Source organism: Amia ocellicauda, chromosome 18 (assembly GCF_036373705.1).
Source record: "Amia ocellicauda isolate fAmiCal2 chromosome 18, fAmiCal2.hap1, whole genome shotgun sequence".
Taxonomy (NCBI): Eukaryota; Metazoa; Chordata; class Actinopteri; order Amiiformes; family Amiidae; genus Amia; species Amia ocellicauda.
Window position 1 is genome coordinate 23,977,628 of NC_089867.1, and position 21,674 is coordinate 23,999,301.

General features: G+C 44.5%; 1 protein-coding gene across 4 annotated transcripts in view; it reads right to left on the reverse strand.

Moving 5' to 3' along the window:
* The window catches only part of kcnab2a (potassium voltage-gated channel subfamily A regulatory beta subunit 2a), a 110,303-nt gene that overhangs the window by 77,958 nt on the left and 10,671 nt on the right, over positions 1-21,674 (reverse strand). The window contains exon 1 of one of the 4 annotated variants that reach the window (XM_066691468.1): positions 10,960-11,059. The exons of the other annotated variants lie outside the window; for them this stretch is intronic. The gene's annotated coding sequence lies outside the window, so the exon portion shown is untranslated. Of the gene's footprint in view, positions 1-10,959; positions 11,060-21,674 lie in introns of those variants that run through there. 4 annotated transcript variants of the gene reach the window in all.

A 21,674-nucleotide genomic window follows, 5' to 3' on the forward strand; every position in this document is an offset into this window, starting at 1 on the left:
CCAAAAATGTTTCATGTAGGAGTCAAGCCATGTAATCGATCGCGTTTAATCTCTCAGTGATCCTTAAAATCGCTGCGGACTGCCATGCCTACAATGCACACACAGCAGGGGTCCATTAAGTCTGAATGAGTATGCTGGTAAAAGAGGAGATATAAGGAGGCGAGGAACAGGAACAATACTTCCGATTGCCTTTTACAGAACATAGCATGGGAAATGTCACAGTCACCGCCCCCACACAGTGTAGGAAAAGCATTCTCTTTCACAACCTATCACCCTATTGCACTTTCCCCCAGTAGAGTAAGGGAAATGGGAATAATGCGCACAAGATCTCGGCTAACCTAGTTCATCTTTAAATCGATGACCTAGTATATTGATCTCAGATCTTCATTATTCTTATACTACTGAAGAGAACTTGCACACTAGTGTTAATACGACAGCACTCTCCCTTTGAATTATCCAATTGATGATACGGAAATGAACAGCACAATAATCTCTTACAAAGCAGAGCGTACAGGAGGGTACTTCCTCTGTGTCAACAGGATGTTTCCATCACCGATCAACAGAGCAACCCTGGAGAGATTAAGCAGGTTTGTCTCACATGAACGGCTGTGCGCCCGAGTCCTGCTGGATCGGAGAGCAGGTTCCTACCCACGGACTCACAGAGAAGCCCCCTCTTGTTCTTTCGGGTTTTTGTTTTGCTCCCACACAGGCCCGACTCTCGTCTCCGTGTCAGTTTCACACCCTCTCCCTCGGCAGACTGCGCTCAGAGACCTGGCGCCACCAGTCCCACCACAGTGGCAGGCAGAGTGTCAGGGCCCCTCTGGGGGGTGTCACACCAGTGAGAGCTCAAGATCTGTACGGTGGAAAAACACCCTGCGCGCCGCACTTTCTGCTCTCACACCAGGAGATGGAAATAAGATAATGCGTTGTGTGGAAAGATAGATATATTCAGTAGAGCTACATGGGTCACCACTTTAATAATGATGTTATTAAGCACTAAAGGGACTGGCACCTTCCTACCTAAAAGATCTCCTTATGGAATACACTCCAGGTCGGCCATTGAGATCACAGGAAGCCGGTTACTTAGCGCTCCCTAAAATACACAAGAAAAGCGCAGGTGATAGAGCATTCAGTTATAGGGCCCCGAAGCTGTGGAACAATCTTCCAGCCAATGTAAGAGATGCCCCCTCTGTCTTAGCCTTTAAATCATGTCTGAAGACTCATCTTCATAGTGCCGCCAGTGTGCCATGGACATGCAATTGCACAACTGTCTTTGGAAATGTCCTGCACTGCATGACCAGTATCTGAGCACGACTGCCCTCTTGTCTTCCAGCAACAGCCTCCTCTGAGGGTCCTACGAGGCACCTCGTCCCCCACCACGGAAGTCTGATGAGGCACAACCCATCCCAGAAGCACCTGACCATGGAGGGTCAACGGGGCATCCACACCCAAGGTTTGACGAGCCATCGCAACCCAAAGCCTGTTGATGGTCCAAACCCTCCACCCCCGATGGCCAGCGAGAGGCCTCCTCCAGAGGGAAGAGCACAGCCAGCAGCACCGATCAAGAACTTTCTGATCTCCTGCTGCTGTAAAATACTGCCTGGAGGGGAGGCAACCATTAGGCCTAGGCACTAAGCCGTGGACCCCCAGAGATTCATTTTCACCTACATGCCATCCATAGGAGTTTTTTGTTTTTCTCTCCTCCGTGCCTAATGGTTTATTTAATTAAATGTTCACTCACTTTATTCTAGATCATGTAAAATGTTTACAGGTCTATTTGATTTTATTGTATTTAGGTTTTTTATTTTGCTATACGTTTGTTGTATGTTTACCAGTCTGTAAAGCGCTCTATGGCTACCCTGCGAAGGGCGCTATACAAATAAAAATTGATTGATTGATTATTAAACCGTGTGATATAAACATACGTACAGCTGTATTCACAACCTCCATCTGAAACAATGTCACTCAGCGATTCATTTAATTTAATCATTCCGCAGATCTTTGGTTTCATCATCGATAGGTTTTCGTTGTTTGACGAAATCTAATGCAGCCTGGAGAAAACTCAAGATTGCAGAGTCAAGTCCAAGATGAGAGCGAATGCCGGTCTGTCTGCAAGAGCAGCTTCAGACGTCCTTCCACACGGTCGGCAGCTTCAGCGATCTCACGTTGCCGCATGCCGAGCTCGAATTACTGCCATTAAATATTAACCGCCGTGAAACAGGATCGCACGGCAAACTTACAAAGTCACATTGATTTATTCACTTAGAGAACAGAGGAGAGAGTAACAGATAGCATCTCTAATCGCCAAGTAACAAATTGGTTCCCAAGAGAGAGCCGTGCTTTATCTGCACTCGGCCAAAGTAACGGGGGTCTTCCGGCATGCAGGGACCGGTCCTGCACTGCGGAGGAATCGAGCTTTCACTGAATAAGCTACGTTTCTAGATCCCTACCATCACAGTCATGAAGACTTGTTTTCCAAAAGTGTTTATTTTTTTTTTATTATTATTTTTTTTTTAATATATATTGATCAAATATTTTCCAATATAATTATTTAAACAATTCTCCCGGTTCTCCATTGTGAGGCTACTGTACATTGAGTAACATTTCAGGAACATTGCGTGTCGTTATTTTCCCCAGGTTGTTAAAATACCATTGTAACTGGTGCTGCGGTATATCACTCTGGACAGAAAAAGCGAAAGAGACCAAAAGAAAAAGAGGGAGGAAAAAAGAAAGTCAAAGAGAGAGAGAAAGCCAAGACAGAACGAAAGAGAAAAAAAAAATGAAAAAAGAGGGAGAGAGAAAGAAGGAAAGGACTGTAGTAATAAACACTTCAGCAAAATGCTTCTCAACTCCCCTGGGATGAATTGGGAACCTCAGAGAAATGCTACAATCCCTGCCCGGCACTTTTCAACAAGGTGTGTGTGTGTGGGGGAAAGCAAAAAAAAAAAAAAATCTGCAACTCTGCTGGAAGTAGGAAACAGCTGACATGGCTGGAGTCACTCCCAGTCCCAATGAAGGAGCAGTGGGGCCCCATACACCGCGGACGTTGGGAGGCCCCCAATCTCAGTTTACTGGTAGAATGGGAGGTGACCATTTCAGCCCAGATCTTAACACATTAAGCGTGGCTCAGGCTAACCATCTGTCTGACATGAGACAGGACCAGGACTGGACTTGAAAGGGGCCACGGCGCCACAAGCAAGACAGGCTGGGCTGTTGGAGAAGGACCATACAGGCATGAGAGACAGCACTACTCTCTACCGTATAAGTCAGTTCTCACCATTTGTTCCACGTGCATGTAGTCAGGAGAAGAAACACAAACACTCACTGCCAGAAGGTGATCGCATCAGCTGTCTTCGCAAAGAGCAAAAAACGAATAAAAAAAGCACAACACAAAGTGAAGCCTTGCAGCACACATTCCCACAGTCTTCATCATGGCCTCTCCTCATGCTGAACGGACACGAGATCTATTTATACATCACGGAGCAACATACAAAGATGAACTGTCCAACTGCATATATCTTCATACGTGACTCATGCGCTTCATAACCGGGCCGTTCAACATGCAGACCTTTTTTCGAGGTCTTCCACTGCGCACGCTTCTCCACAATGGTCCTGTAGCACTTAACCACTTGTCCATCAATCAGTGGAGTGGATCGTTAAGACGGTGGTGTTCCCAAAGTCCCGCGGCTGGGATGGAGCCATGATTAAACCTGAAGGCAAGCCCCTATTCTCACCACCCCATCCCACATATTCACTGTAGATCGAGTGTGTGAGAGCACAAGAGTGTCTAACTGAATGGCTGGTTAAGATCCATTAAACAGTGGGATGGCACGTGGTTGTGCTTGAACTAGCACTGGCATCCTCTGCGACACTTTGAAGCTGAAAGATCAATCCACCTATGGTTGACCACAAGCCAGAAGCCACGGCTAAACCAAGACAAATCACAAACTGCCATGATCAAAGGCAAAAAAAAAGTGTGTGCGTCTTTAAAAGGGCAGGCGCTTGTGTCTTTCACGGTTTTATTTTTTCCCCCTCCTCATTCCAAATGTCCTGCTCTCTGCTCTATTCCCCGCTAGCCAACAGCAACGGCACACGTCTCTTGACATCAGTCAGCCGTGCCTCGTCAGTTCCATCAGTCAGCGCTGGACCGCCCGCAGCACATGCGCAGGGGACAAGCATGCTGCCGAGCTCCGGGCCACCACAGAGCCGCGCTCACAGACACAACATGCGGCCCGTCCCTGCGTCTCTCCCGTGCCCGAGCAGCAATGCTAATGCCATGAGACAGCAGAAATGAGAGATGCAGGGGTCATAAATCCCAAGTCCTTTCCCCACACATTGCAACAGATGGAGAGGCAATACTATTGGTTGCAGCCAGTATGCAGACGCTCTGTGATTGGTCAGAGCCCAGCTGCAGAGTGGTGAGCTACAGCTTTACTGAGCGGTGAAGTCTCCCTGCTCGCTCTCTCTCGCTCTCCCTCTCTCTTCGTTACATGCCTCTGCATGGTCACTTACGGGCCCGGATTTCACGGACTCCCGCTTCAAAGCGAGCCGAACCGACACAGACTTTACCAAGAGCAGAGTCGCACATGACAGATATATAATTAGTCAATCTGAATGACCGCAGCTATTTTAAAAATACTTTAATGGTCTATTATTCTTTCTAAAGAAATGGATTTTAAGTATTAAGTAAAGTTTTCAAGGCAGCTGGTGGGTTCACCCAGCTGAGTGATTTGAAAGATTGTATTAATTAAAACTTGAATCAATTTTTGTCAGTTGATATCTTCTCTCACACCCAACAGTCTTGAGTCCAGTTGTACAGTTTAGAAGTTCATGTGCACCACATTAAAATTGCCATCATAATCTGTAACCACGGAAGAATCATCTCTCCTGATCCCCTGAGGTCTAGGCAGGTCCCAGGCAAGAACGCAGCCCACCATAAGGAATCTGACTGTTGTAGGACGACTGACATCAATGCACACCATCAGCCTGCGTGAGTGACAGCTCTCAGGGCTCCTGTTGGAAACTGATCACTCTACCTCCTCTGTCACCACGCTCTGTGCCGCCTGTGATGCCCAGCCCTGCTCCTGACGGCGCACATTAGAGCCACTGATGGCCTGCTCGAGAGGGGCCAGCCCAACCTAAACGGTGATCTCTCCTCAGACCTCAGAGGACAACAGCGGCTGGAGACGACGGCTCTAGGGGCATCCACAGTAGCTGCCCCATGGAGTCACTCCAACAGTACCAGGGTTATTGTAAGGCGAGCAATTCACTGAATGAGATGGTATCTCTTTGGTGAGATACGAAGCCAAATGAACCTCTGAATTATCTTGTGCCAAAAGTGTAGCTTGTCTTCATTTCCCATTTAAATCCTTGTTAAAATCTGTTTCTAGCCCTTTTCCTCCAGTAGACTCTCATCATTCTGACTCACTGGGCAAAATCAGGGTCTCCTAAGATTAAAGAAAAAGGCAGAAGGGGACAACAGTAGAAGTACAAGGACATCCTTTTCCAAAAAAGATTGAAAAAGTGTGCAAAAAGGGTTGAATTTACTGGGGGCTACAAAAAATAATTAACAAACAAATTAATGACTAATGCAAGTAAATAAAGGCTGTAAGACATAGCATGAATGTGTGTACCAAGGGATATCTCAGTAAAGCAAGCTGAACATTACGGGCTATCCAATTAAAGTACTGTGCCTGTGTGCGAGTACGAGCATATCTGTGCATGTGGTTACATAAAGAAAGTGCTCTTGATATGCTGCTTGCCATCGGGCAGGTGCATGGCAAGTGTGGCAGGCGTGACTCGAAAAGCGCTACAGAGGATTTCCTGCGCTTACACCAAGGAGACAAGTTCTCTCAGGGCCGCTTTATTCAGCACTACTGTGAACCCACACTGCTCCGAGAAACACCCATTTCAATGATTCTGGTCCAGTCCCTTCACAAGGTGAATGCTGTCTTACACGCGTACAGGACAGAGTCCATTTCTAGTACAGATCCATGTTTAGTTTCAGGGTTAGTCTGGGCTGGACTACAAAGTTCAACACAGTATCTGCAGAGTCATGGAGCCAACAGTAACCTCTGGATATCACTGACCCAAAGCATGAGAACCTACACAGGCCACCAGCTGACACGCAAACCCAAACACCGCCCTGCAATACAAACCGATCATCATTACTGAAACCGGAATATTATTACTACCGAGCGGGCGGCAGCTGAGAGAAGCCCAAAGCCTGAGCTGAAGTATAAAAGCTATAGCTGTTTCCTGTCAACTGTTATCATCAGTTTAATAAAAACACCATTTGGAGATTTATAAAAAAAAAAAGCATCGCCTTGCATTTCCTGTGCCACAGCAGTGCTGGAAGGCATCACTTGTAATCTCGTGCTGCCAGAGTTGGCCGAGACAGACGGAGGAACTGGCAATGAGTCAAGAGCGAGAGAAGGTCCCTGAAGCTGAAGACTAAACGCAATCTGGAAAGTTCTGGAAACTGACTGCGAACCGTTCACTGCCGAGAAACCAAGTCAACGACCCCAGTGGAGGAAACGGTCACAGCTGTGGCTCTTGACACTTCTTGTGGCGATGAAACGCAAGACACCAGCAGACACTGCATTACTGTTAGCATACTACATTGTCACAGTCCGGGAGACTAGAATATGTTCTCTTTCCTCTCTCTCTCATGCGTGAAGCTGTGGAGTGTGGAAACCGCAGTAGAGGTTTCTGATGGCTGTTGCGATTGTTCTTTAGGCGAAACAGGGATGGGCAACTACAACCTTCAGGGTCGACTCGGTTTTAATCCACCTCAGAACTTTATTACGTTCACTGAACTATTTAGTTTTTCGGTAATAATACATGCATATCTCCTGGCCAGGTTGTAAGTCAGTCGTTAATTGAAAGATACGTGCATGACGAGATCGGCTGCCAAACAGCTTCTCCTCCTGAAACTCAAACGCGTGCAAGACCAACATTTCAATAATCCCATCTCGTTTCCACCGGTGACACCGAAATTAAGGAAGGGGTTTTGAACTGCCATGTGCAGGATATCCAAAACACACATACAAAACTCATGTACTGCACGGGATGTGTTAGAGGTTATGTTGTGATCTGATCATACGAGGCACATTAGCCCTGGACAAACGTTTAGGTCGAGTATCTTCACACAGAGAAAGCTGCTCCGTTTTTAGTCTTTACGGTTTATCGATCCGAGCCAGTGCTTTTCTTTTTTGATGCCATTTTAAAATTAATAAATAACCTCCAACCCTTTCCTGCCTGATCCTTTACCATAAAACCAAGCACAGTCTGGGGAAAACGGCAGCTCACTAAACAACACTGAGTGCCTACAGACCAGCTCCTCTCCTGACAGCAGCCCGCAATCGGTATTAAAACCCATCAATAATGTCTCCGCACGGGGAGACGCGGGCCGGAGCACTTGCTCTTTAATGCAGTCTGAAGAGGCTACTGTGTGCGTTATAATAAGCTAATGCGTCTGTAGATAATGAATAGACACGGCCGAGCCGTTGCATTCTCCTACAATGCAGCCAGATCGGAGTCAAACGCTGGGTTACAGTTCAAAACACATCTTTTCCCACTATATAGAAATACAAATTCATCAAAACATACACTGTGCTAACAAAAATAGTGAGGATATATCTCCACTCTTTAGTATTCACTGTTCTAGTTCATCCCAGAGGTGTTCTATGGGGCTGGGGGGAGGGCTTTGGGCAGGTAGGCAAATGTGATCATTGCCATTCTCTTTCAACCGATCATCCGGTTCATGAATATCCCACTGCATGCATCTACTTACTGTACCCTTGAGGGCTTATCATGTCCGAGTACGAGCTTTATGAAGAATTGTATTATTGTAATCTATTCTTAATTAAATGTCACTGCAGGTGACGCTGAAATGGCTGTATTTCAGTTCTCAATTAGCCTTTAACATGGACCGATTCTAGCACAGCCAAGGTGAAAAGGGGTCGTCCGATATTAGAAGTGAATAGCGATCTTTTGACACATTTAAAAGAGATACACCCGATTTAAGAGAAGTTGCTTTATACCACCACAGTGAATCCTGCACTTTTGGGTGGTTATCGCTTTAGGAATGAAATAATGTGTGTATAAACCATCCCCAACTATAAAAAAAGTGTGACAAAAGATACAATAGATGGCTCAGTTTCTTAAAAGGGACAGGTATCTGAAAAAGGCCTTTCTATACAATTCCTTCCCTAAAGTTGGTTGAATGTTTCATTCTGCTTGGCCAACTGGGGGGCTTGAAACCATGCCTTTGTTGTGTTATTAATTATGATGTCGTTGACAAGCACAGCCCCAGGAAGAGCAGGATCGCACAAAGGGAGCACAACAACAGCGAAACAGACCTGTGCCCTACTCTCTCAGTCCAGCCCGGCTGGGTCACTCGCTACCAGCATCACCTCCCCGTGGGGCATCCGGGGGAATTTTTTTTATTTTTATTTTTTTTAAATGCCCTTAATTACTACAAGAGTTGATAAAGGTCAGCTGAGTAAATAGAGGTTTTCCGGGAATACAATCCTTCGCCGGCTCCGATTTCTCCGCACCCAGAATCGCCGCAGACATCAATTATTTCTGTGGAGGGGGACTGAAGTGCACAAGGCCAAACGGAGAACCTGGAGCAGTGACATCAGTGGCACCCCCCAAACTATGTTTCCAGTAAGTATCAATCCACTGCCACATTGTCATTACCATAGACTTATGTTAACGATTAAAAAAGACTAAAGAAACAATGCTCAAATCTGCAACATCACAGAGCACAAATTCTCACACTCACATCAGCCTCTCATTAAGCATTCACCTAACGATGAGACGTCTTAATAATAAGTTTATACGCCGGGCTTCCTACAGGTACTAAGACAGGCGGCAGCATCATAAAACCTCAATTCATGAAAGATTAGTGCAGTTAAATGGGCCAGAGAAACTGATCTCCCTTGAAGTATTTATTAACCGTTTTATTCATTAAAGTCTGGTCCTTCCGTCCATCCCAAAGAGGACAGCTCCCAAAGAGGAGAGGACAGCTTAAAAAAAAAAAAAAAAAAAAAAAAGAGAAAGAGAAGCCTTACTTTAGCTTCAGTTAGTGTCTTCCCTTGGGATGTGCCCTTTATTTTAGCAAAGCTGGTACAATTTAAGAAAGGGATTGCATAGCAGACCTAAGTCAGGTAGTCCCCCAAGAGTTTTAAATGTACCTGATGTGTGTGTGTGTGTGTGTGTGTGTGTGTGTGTGTTCGTGTGTCTGAATACCCACATTTGGTCAGGGGTGAGATGCCGGGCGTGCCTCAGGGCCGAGAGAGCCATCACCCCCCCAACTCGTCTCCTTCACATAAGATCAGAAATGGACACATTTTGAACAGCTGGCAGGAATCGCGTACGCCACCATAAACCCCGGAGAGGAGGCGAGCTTCCTTAACATAATCTATCTGCAGGTGGAGCAATTCCTTCTGGTAGCTAGAGGGTGAAAGTCAATCATGTGTGGCACTCTGGTGCTATATAACTTGAACAGCCTTAATATTCAGTTCAAGATGAGCACCTAAAACAATCAACAGATCATTGTAAACAACAGCAAGATACTGAATTCACTAATTTCATATTGAAAGCATGCATTGTGCCCATGCGTCTTATACATCAAGAGATATAATCACTACAAATCTAAGGAACAAGGTCCAACATAATGTTTTGATTCTTTCACTACTGGGCTGAATCATCGGAAAATGAAATACCTCCCTGGTAGCATATTTCAATCGTCGCCCATTAGAAACTCTACTGAAGCCGAGCACTGAAAAGAATAGGCTATTTGTGTATTGAAAATCTCTTATTCTTCCTTCTGGTCACATACACGAAACATGGTGTGGACATTATGGACAAAAAAATAAAATAAAACAACAACTGCAATAGAGAGGAAAGCACATTTCAAAACGGTTTACTGGAATTGGTATTTAGATCCATCATAATTCATAACAAATCAGCCCTAAAAGATTCAGTGTCCTGCTAATGAAAACAGACAGCATAAACTGCGTCAACTCCCAAACTTCCAGTCTGCACAATAGTCAGGACTCGCTCTCCTTCTCTGTCTCGCTCTGTGGCTGCTGCTGCTGCTGCATTCGACAACTTACTGCACCAAATCTGCAACCTGCCCCTACCGGCTCCGCACTGGAACCGAGCCCAAACCAGCCAGAACCACAATCATTACCAAATCACACGGCAGAGGAATGTTGCACCGAGTGAGACAAAGGAGATCGCTATGACGGGTGCAGGAAACTAACGACAATAATTACCATTCATCATCAATCTTCAAGACACCTAGTACACAGTCCTAATCCTTAAACACACCAACTACAACATCTTTAAACCATATCACTGGTCAAAACTATGTTTTCACCCAGTACACCCTTACATAAATGATTTTTTAGATTTATCTGCCACAGATGGCTAAAGCAGAATATGAAGCACTGTGCTTTTGCTAATGAAGAAACAAATAGTTAACAAGTACAATAATTATAATTTATATATCTGAACTGTGCATCGATAGCCAGACAGATCAAGAGATACATTTCATTCTATTCATGCAAGTCCAAAGCCATTCTTTTCTCCTAGGATATCAACATTCTGGAATGAATTGAAGAGGACAGGACATGCATTAACCATAGCAAAGATGCAGAGGGAAGGCAGAACCATCCCCGGTGTAATATGGTATGCAGAGATGCCTCTCTATGCAGCAGGAAAGTGTGGACAAGAGAGAGAGAGAGAGAGAGAGAGAGAGAGGCAATGCATCTGCTAGCCCTATTGAACACAAACGCTCAGATCAACACGCCTCATGCTGCCGCACACGGACAGAGAGAGAGAGAGCGCGCGAGAGAGAGAAACAGACAGCACAGAAAGCCTGCAGAAAAGGAAAACAAGAAAAGAGCATCTCGCCCCCAGCAACAGCCACACAATCCTACCCACCTCTGTCCTCTCCCAGCTCCGGTACAGCGATCCCAGCGCGGCTCTTTATACAGGCAGAAACCAGGGAGGGGAAAACGAGATTCCCTCTGCAAGGTGCGAACCGAAAAAAAAAAAAAAAAAAAGGAGAGAGGGAGGGGGGGGAAAGAGGCAGGGTTGGAGCCCGTGCCTGGTCTGCGCTTACTGTGAGCCGTGTCAGCGCGTGCGTCTGCGTGCCTGTGTGCAAGTTCATGTGTGTGAGCATGTGTGTGTTTGCGTCGGCTTCCTGAGCGAGAGACTGGAGAGTAAGTGAGAGTCACAGAGTAGTGCAGATGTATAAGAAGCGACTCCCCCCTCCACCAGCCCCCTCCAGATACACATGCACACGCACGCACGCTCTCACACACGCCCCCCCCGCTGCCATTGCACTGTCAGCGCTTGAGTAAGCAAGCCAGAGAACAGAGGGATAGAGAGCGAGAGAGTGAGAGAGCGAGGGAGGCAGGCAGCGAGGGAGGGGATGGATGCTCATTTAAGTTTATGGTTTAAAAAAAAAAAAAAAAATGAACTCTCTCTGCGAGGGGTTTTCGGATCGCTCTCTGCTGGAGGTTTTGTCCTGAATTGTTGGGGAATTCATCATTTGAAAGCCTCCCAGGTCTCTAAGGTAAATAAAGCACCATTTGAACTTTTCAGGGATGTTGGGCTTTTATCACAGGTTACATGTGAAATAAAAATTAAATGGTTTCTAGTTTGACTTTAAATCACTGGAAAGGATACATCTTAAATTGGGTAGGGCTCACACTGTCAATTTTAGACTATTTTGATTTTCAGGGAAAACAATACACACGTTAAGAGTGCTTATGATTCTGTCTGGGTTACTTCATGCTTTTTATTAAACTAAATTAAGAACAAAAAAAGGTTAAAAATGATGCTCACATTTTAAAAATACTGTGGAACCCAGATAAACATGGCATTATTTGCACGGGATAAAAGAACAGTGTGTGACTGTCTTTCAAACATTAATCAAATTGCAGGAGTATACAATAGATGTCAGCCTTCAGCAATCAACTGCAATACATTAATTTACCCGACATTGTAAGGAAAAATATGTTCCCTAGCACTGAAGGGGTTAAAAACAGTGTGCGCGCAATACTGAAATCCATTTAAAATGCTGGGAGGAAAACAAAAATGAAAACAAATGTGTGCGTGTGTGCACGCGATTACTGCAGAAAGAAAAGCTTTTTCGACTGGACTCCAAGCCTGACCATGCAAGTTCTCAACTGAGCAACACAAAACAGCAAACGACAGGCCGCCGTTATAGCATCAAATACCAAATACAGACATGGCCTGGTTTCTGAACATTTCACGTTGGTAGCATTCCATGCCCAGCACACACTGCACTGAATGTCAACACTGGGAATTTGTATTTCCAAAGTATTTTTGTGGGATTCCTGATTGATCTCATTATGAAAAGCCAACTTTAGCTCCGAGCCTAAATTCCAAAAGTCTATGATTGCTATTTAGCAAACGGATGCATTTATTAAAATAACAAAAGCAAAGCCTGATTTTCACAATTTGGTCATATGGATTTTTTTCATGAAGCCGCAGCCAAGGAAAACAAAACAAAGCACTTCAATTCTTTGCCAAATGGGATGCAGTCTTAACAAGATATCCCCTCCAGAGCTGACACAATAATGAAAAGCTTTTAATTCACAATTCATCTCTGCACAGTACCTTTGTGTTGAGTTTGTTCTGTCTGTAACAGTGGACTGAGGGGCTGTTGTGGGGACCCAGTAATCCCCATGGCCAAGGTTTTCCATTTAGGTTGGCTCACTAAGAAGTACCATGTGAATCAGCCTCATGCCGTCTTTTAAGGAGAAAAGATACGTCAGGATCCAGGGGAGCAAACCTGGCCAAATCTCTGCCTAGAATGTAGGTTGAGTTGTACCGAGTTGGCGTCAGCAGTCTGAACACAGGCTATCCCTCTGCTTGAGCATATTAAGGTTATTGAGAGCTTTTTAGGTCTATAAAAACCACAGTTTAGAGTAAAGAAAGCCCACTATATATCCATAATTTCACAGAAGGAAACTCCACTGATTCAGCGTAGGCCTGTGGCTCTTTCCCACACAATCGCAGGTTTTGATCCCGTGTCCGGAAGCGGTGGATCTCCCCCATTCACTCCACGAGCGCAGGTGGCGTGAAGTCATAAATACACTGACCTGGTGAGCAACCAATGGCTGGACAGTGAGTCAATCCTATGTTGGGCCCACCAATGAGGAACGTACCACAAGGGACCCAAACTGGGAGTCGGCCAATCGGTGCTCAAACTAACTCTCAGCTCCTTAGCTCTGAGCCCAAGCTTCAGCTCTTCGAGACGGAATGGAAATCTGTGTTTTGTGCTGCTAGAGTCCCAGAACGACCTCTGAACACAGCATGCAGCTCAGACCACATTGAACCATATTGAGATTTCTCCCAATGTCATCAAATCGCCTGATCACCGGGAGAGCTCCTCGCCTAGATTGAACTTTTTCCACAGTTCAGTCCAGTAGCTACTGCCTGTGATAAAGGGGTGGCTTATTAGGCAACTGGATTTCTACTATTTCTACTGGATCATCTCTGGTTTAAAGCATGAAGGGCTTTAACGAAGGTGACAGGAGTACAATCTCCTTTACAGTATGTGAAAAGGGAATGGGCATCGCCTCGTCATGTTCAATTTGTGTGCCCGCATCCAAGTAAAACACTTTAGTGAATCCCTGCGCTGGGATCTAAAGGTCACGCATTTCAATAAGGGTCAACTCTGCCGAAAGGTGGACACACTTGACCTAAATATGCTGCTCTGCCGCCCGCTTCTCCGCTGCCAATTAGGGGCTTCCCATCGGGCCGATACATTTCTCTGACATTGTTTTCTAAATCAATTATGAAGTCTGGCTGGGCTTCTAAAGCCACAATGGCACATTTGTGTAACAATGGTTGTCATTGTTCGGCTCTTTGTGGATGAGCATGCCATTATTCAGCTGTCTGCTTTCTTTGCAATATTGCACAGTCATATGATTTAAAAGGAATCCGTCAGAAGACGTACAAGTATAACAGATTTGATTTAAAATAACAAAAACTGCTCCAGAGACTACATAATGATGTGGCAGATTGGTTCAGAATTAAGTAAAAATCACTTGAAATATGGATTTATTTTTGCTTTCTGTACGTTTCTATTGTATATTCTCAAAGAGTTGTCCTGCAGTTGTCGTTATGATACGCAGATCACACTAGTATAGAGAAGAATACATTTCAGCTCATTAACTGCTAGAGCCGATTAGATGGAAAACTCCTGCGATTTCTTCACAGACAGACCTTCGGTTAAGATGTCTGTGAGAGTTTACAAACACAGTTAGGATTCCTACAGATCTGCTCTCAGTGCTTTACTTAATCAACGAATCAAGGTACGTCTTCAAAACACCTTTGTGTTCATGTGAGAAACAACAGAACTAAAGGCAGGTTCAGATTCATCTGTCTGTCTTTCTAACCAGACCTCAGTGTTTTACAGACTGTAAAATGTCTGGATGTTTGAAGGTTATCTTCACTTGGCTGTATCAACAGTATTTTCAATCTCCCGGTGATTGAAAACCGCTAACTGACAGTAAATTAGGACAACTGGCAGTATTCACACAGCAGTTTTATTTTGGTATCTGTAAGAATTGGGCTTTTCATGTTATTTTTGTTATGATAAGTGAGATTTTCATTTTAACGCATTGATAAATTACACCCACTATAGTCACAAACACTATAAACATACACTGACACTGTAGTGGTGGTGGTGTACTTTTACCACAGTATTATGTCAAGTCAAACTGTGTGGCCAGTTAAACGCACTACAATACGTAGACATGGCTCCTGCTGATCAAGTTCAGATGCTAAGGTTTCTACCAGTTAGACACTAAAGGCTCCATGCTCCGCTATATCAGGGCACTATATAACGTAGGACTGGTGGGAAGTGCGTCTTATTACAGCAGTGAGGCATCCTTCTCAGAAATCCGTCATATAAGCACAGCTACAGTCTACAGCGAGTTGCATGAAGCAATCAATATCTCATTAAAATAGATTTGTGTATAGTGACACTTTGATTGGACCAAGGTCAGCCTGCAATTAGGGTAAGGGAATGTGACGCGATCACGAACAAAATTATATTAATGCTCCAATTAGTCTTATTTCTAATGCCCGCTTGTTGTGAAAATAATATCTGCGTATGGAATTAGAAAGTAAATCATGCAAAGAAGTTTGCATTTAAATTAACCACAGTGACACATTTTACATATTTACAACTGTTTTAATATTCCAAAAACTTGAGGTTAAAATAAATTAATCTGTTTGAACGTACACATAACAAAATACTGATACTTTACCCCATGTGTGCGTTTTCACAATATTCTTAAAACAGATCTGCTCTCCATTAACATGCAGGTAAAACATTTACATTTATTAAAGCTCTTAGTATTTCAAAAATAAAAACGGTGCTTTTGACAAGAGAAGTTCACACCACAGTCCCCTTTAGTGCATCAAACCATGTCAGAGTATAAAAACAACAGAATAAAGCTAATCATCCTGCTATTAAAACACTGGAAGTTTGTTTGCAACCAGTAACACTGAAGGTGTCACTTTTGCTGAGCAGAAACAGTCATGACGGTCTTAGCAGGTACTAAAAAATAAATAGTTATTTCAGTGGGTGTCAGCAGCACAAGCAGTACTGTTTGTTTCAGGGAGTGTTTCTCCGTTAATTTCCTCCTGTTCCCGTAACACACATTTTACATCCGCAAATGCAAAATATCCACGGGGGGAACAATAAGAGAAGCCCGTCTTTCACACAGGCTGCTTCTCCCACAGATACCCCTCGAGCAGCACGCCCACCTCCCCGGAGCGAGACCACCGGCCCGTGAAATTGGATTCTGGCAGGAAGCCCCCCTGTAAACAGTGTGTTTGATCTGCGCACATTGGCATTTCCATAGAGGAAAGAGAAAAAGTGGAATAACAGAATTAGCAGTATTATTATACAACGTTGTGAACAAAGACGCCGCTCCCTCCTGCAGGACAGTGAAATTAATAAAAGGTGACAGGTGCACGTGAAGTCACGGCTCATTAATATTCAAGGACGTGCACCTGAGCGTGTGCGAAGGACGCCCGACGGAGGGAGCTTCCCTCTCGCCCTCTTTGTGCGCTTGTTGTTCGTATTCTCGCTGTATTAAGGTCATCGGTGGGAACGGCGGTGCTGAACGGACAGCTCCCAGTTAATCTGCTCTCATTCTTCGGACTGACGGTCACAACTCGGCGTTTCCCCAACAGTACGGCTATTTTTAGACACGGTTTCTAAAAATAAAACGGGAGGAAGAAAAAAAAAAAGGAGCGCAAATACAAATTGTGAAAAGCGTGCCGTACTGCATTCCAGCACAGGGGGTCCGCGCCTCCTGTTGATTTCTGGGTAACAGAAACCAAGAGGATCGTCTGAGGTTCCCAGGCAGAGCACAAAAACATGTTGTTGTTGTACATTTTTAACATACCTCTGAAGCTAAATATATTTTTTCGTGATTTAGTCACTGGTTCCAGAAGTGTGAATATTGTTAATTTTAGTTTAGTTTTGGTAGGAAAGAAAGAATGAATCAGGATTTTCATCTTATGTATGTTAACATTGTTAATTCCTTACATTATTTTCATTTTAATGCCATTTTCATTCAAGTTACACCGCAGTATAGTCACAAACACTATAAGCATAAACGGACACATCCTGGGACCTCAGGTGGACCCCTGAGAAAGTCGCACCATTACACCATGTTGCTTGTGCACCTAAAATAGGAGACTTGATTGGCGAGGCTTCAGGGAAACATTGGGGAGCCCAGTATAATTTACCGTTTTGGCTCTAAGCTTACAAAAGCTTTCGCAGCCCTTACTTACACAAGCGTATTCAGCAGTGCAGGTCTAACAGGTGTGCGGCAGTCAAACCACAAGGCCTACGGACTGAGATTTTCCAGGGAGAGCGTACTGACCCACCAACACCAACTGCTAACCCGCGGCGTTTCATTTCCCTCAGAGGTGAGTCATCGTGAATGTGGAGACGGCTGGGCTGCGTTGCGTGGCAAGAAGCAGGACAAATTGAGTGAAACAGCCCTGGACGCATTGAGGGAGAGATACGGCATGTTATTTCACCACGGCTTCACTCAAATACTAGTTACATTCGAGGCATAATGGGCTGGGAATGAAAACTTATGGATGTGTGGAAGGACACAATAAACGTGTTCTAAACAAAGATCCCGACAATCCCATTTCCGAGTAGAATGCAGCTACATGTTTGAATAATTTATCAGCTGGGTATACTATTAATTAAGCGCAGCCCTCTGATGAGGCGAAAACGCTTAATGTAAAACATCGCAGGCAATTAATTACATTCGCAGTTGAGGCTCAGCAGTGCTGGGAGACGGTAAAAGGCATTTACAATACATTTTGCAACCGAGGTATTGGCGTTCTGAGGTTTAGTCTGACAGCGCTGTTTATAAAAGGGGAGGAGTCCCTGACAATTCGACAGCGATGCAGTGTGAGAAGGCCGGGCTGTTGGGCAATTAAACCTAATCACACGGTGCCCCGCTGGGTTAAACATCAGCTGTGTACGGAGTGACCACATTTCTCAACCAACAGGAAACTTCGCCTAATTGTTAAGCAAGGTTACAGTTTGTTGGCCGCACCGCAAGCATCACAGAGGCAAGGTCAGTTTACTTTACAGGATTTTGAATGCAAAACGTGTCTATTCATATAGATATTAGAAAAGGGTGTTTAGGAGCAGTAATTATGACTTAACATACAGATTTGCACCTCTTAAACTCCGGTCTTCACTCAATTATTTGGAATCTGTACCACTTTATGTACAGTGAATTGGCAGTTTCGACAAAATTATGAAGTGATAAAAGTTTATTGGAACTATTTCCTAAAATCGATAAAATGTATTCTACTAAAAGGTGTAAACTTTCAACTACAATAGTACATAATAAATAAAGAATAAAGTGCTCTTAAAATAAAATAAATCACTATATTGAACCTCCTCACAATAAAACAGGGTTTCCCCAAACTGTGCCCCTGTCCTCCTGGTTTTCTGTCCTGCCGGAGATCTTCATTGCTTAATTGAATCCTTAATTGAAGTTCTGAAGAAAAGCAACTTTAATAGGGCTGGGCTAGGCTCTGTTATCCGCAAAAAAACCACTCAACAAACTGTGGCACATAATAAAACCTGTTAAAATGTCACAGTATGGCATTTGTTATCATGTTTAGGCTAAATGTGTGTGTATATAATAAATATATGTATATATCCTAAATGTTCATCTCAATTTCCCAAGTGATTTTATTCAAGCACGACAATACTACAAGCCTACAGTACTTCAGTGTCCAGTGTTGCGCACCGATGTGTCCTGGCTCTCTCTGGCTCTGGTCCAACCATATCACAACATCAACTCCTCCAACTACTGCCATTCCCATTTGACTCCCATTCGTTTTTTGAAAGTCAAAAACCAAACAAACAAGACAGACATACCTACATGAATGCATACTTATACAGTAAGACAACCGCTAATTGTTTAGTGGGAGAGGCCCTTTGAGAATGAAGTCTTATGTTTTTTCTTTGGTCATCTCCCCCCCGTTCATGGGATCCGGATTACAGAAGACGGAGACAGTAGAACAATTACTCCTGCCATTGTGGGTATGTAATGTAGCATTTAATTGAAACATCTCCCCAAGTAATGAGATAATAGCCCCAACAAGGCCTGTCCTGCAGCATCTAAACGCAATGCACAAGGATGACACAATCACATTCATATTTGGATGGCCCACTTAAAACAATATACCACATGTACGCAGAGATACGCATGAGAATATACTTTCATACAACAGCAGACACACAGCGCATTTAGCCAGGGACACACACTCCTTTTCCAGATCGAAAGAAACATCCCAAAGCCTCCTCTGAAATTGCGAGTAGGTTTTGACTGGGACACATGTTAGCCATCGGTCTGAAATGGAGTGGAACCAATTCACTTGTGGTCTCCTTGATTTGGTGTGGCCCCAGTGGGGTCACAGGTCATGTGTTGAGCTGCTCTCCCATCCACCAAGACCCCCCACTCCCTGCCCCTCCACAACAGACCAAGACAAATAAAATGAACTGGTGAATAAATCCAGGCACAATGTGTTAAAGACCCGAGTGAAACAGATTACAACATTAACCCGCTGGACCGGATCCAAGCCTCTGAGCGAGGGCTAGCCGTGAAGGTGGGCACCCAAATGCTTGCCTCAGCGGCTTTTTTGTGCGTTTTTTTTCCTTCCTCCTGGCTCCACGTCAACTCCGCTTCACCACCAGCTGTGCAGTTTAAAGCATCCATTAATTAAAATGACTCCTCCGCTCCGTCCAATTCCTGCAGGAGCAGCCTGGGTAAAAACCAGAGACTGAGTGCTCTGGCACCTGACCAAGCCGTAACCTTCTGAGTGTTAATACGAAGATTAATAAAAGTAAACACAAACAAACAAAGAAATTAACAAACAGAAGAGTTACTGTCGTGTAGGGCGAGTAAAAAAAAAAACGCCCACACCCCAGGAAGGAAGCAGCCTCTTGCAGGAGCTGAGATTGAGGAGCCGCACAGAAAGACACCCCCTAGATGTTCAAAATTAGAGGCTTAAATATAACCGGGCTCAGACAAGCAGATTTATAAATAAGTGATCAAATTCATCCGTGTTCACCGCCCAATGCATACCGTACTTTTAAACAGCTGCCTGACAGCTCGCTCTGCTTGGGACTCTGTAGCAGGGGGACATGAATAAAATCTGAGGTCTCTAACAAGGGGGATGTGACGCACAAAGGGCGAGCCAAGATCTGGAGTGCCCGACAGCTGCGATGGGCCGACTGAACAGCACTGTCCAACAGGGACTCTGTGAATCGCCTCCATCCGGACGGGCTGAAAATGAAATCTACAGTTCACAGCCACGTGGCCCAGCACAGCCTTTAATGCTTTCCTTGCAATAATATCAATGCAATATATTATGAGTCAATTAATGATTATTCACTGAAGAAAACCAGTGGAGACTTGGGCGTGGTCAGCAGTAACAGGGCCTTCATCTGTTGACTGAGGGTCCGAGTCCATGTTGGCATTACAGCTGCAGCATCACTCAACCAAGCACACGTCTCAGTCTCTCCAGTCTGTGTTTAAGCTCTAAAGTGCACCGAGACGTCAGCTGCCAACTCACCATGATTTATTAATGGCCATTACCTCTGCATCTGTGGCTGTCCTTGGGTTACCAGACTGGCGTCCTCCTTCGGATGCAGCCATGTAAATGTGTAAATAAGTCAGCAAGAGCCCAATCTTTCCTTTGTCTACCACAGATGTTGAAGAATATGCTCACCATTCATAGCAATGGCTTGTTTTTTGTATGGGTGTCTTATTTTCTTGTCTTTGCCATCCACTCTGGTTTCCCTCCCCCCTTCCCAGCAACTGACACGCCATGCACACCTCACATACATGTACTATTACCTAAACGGACAGACTTCTTGTCTCGGAATAATTCAAGTCTGCAACATTGTCATTGACATCGGTGCCTGTGGTGAACCTCCGTCAGGCCACGCTGCTCAAAGGAGAGTCCCGGACAACCACCCTTGTCAAGTCACCGTTCATCTCCCAATGTCAAACAAGGATCGGCGCCTCCTTTTTCTTCACTATCAAATGTAGCCGAATAGTGTACGTCTCTCTGGGCTGCTCACGTGTGCATGATGATCTAAAACCTTACAAAGGAACGCGTTTATTGGGAAGAAAACTGCAGCAGAGAAACTGCCAACCTCAGCACTATCGAGGCACGCTCAGACGGCAAAAGCCAAGGTTATTCAGAGTGTGCCGGTGACGTCACTCCCCATCCCTCCCGAGAAGTCGTCTTTACTCACGGCACATACACCGAGTGAGACGCCATTACAGCCAACTCTGAGCTCAGCTTCTCGGGGCAGTGGCGACTACAGCAATAATGGGCAAAGAGGCCTAGCGTTAACGGAGAGCAGAAAGCTAAAACCTCCGGGTGTGAGAAAGGTGGGTACTGATCAGCACTTATACTGAACTAATCCAATAATCCCAATTGCTCGGATTGGTTTACGCAGCGCCTGTGTGTGTATCTGCCTTCCTCCCAGAGTCTTGAGAAGTCTGCTACAGATGGAGACTCTCGGTTCGCAAAACGTGTTGTGTTCCTTTCATTGGCATTTTCAGGGGACGAGGTGAACGTGGGTAATCTGATCACAAGCTGATTCCCGCTGTTTCTGAGTGTCGCCCGCAAGGTCACAGAAGTGGTGAGGTGGGATCTTATGAAGGGGCATCATATTTTCTCATAATCTATATTCTGGATTATTCTGTAACCAATATAACATTAGACTTCCATGTTATTCAGCACTTAATGAACAGTAATTGATTCTACCCAGGAATCCTGTGCGTCTCTTGTCACCTGCTTCTCGATAATACTGTATTACCAAATAAACATCTTATTGATTTATCAATATGTCCTGTGGATTCCTTAGTGGTTTACTAAATAGAATAATGCTCATTTATTATATGAATAATGATCCTGAATCATAAGGTTTTAAGCTGATTTATAAGTTGTTAAAATATTAGGTTTTTTTACGTAAAATACTAAATCAATGAGTATAACCATGCTGGGTTCCAAAAAATTATCTGTAATTATTCTTCTATTAT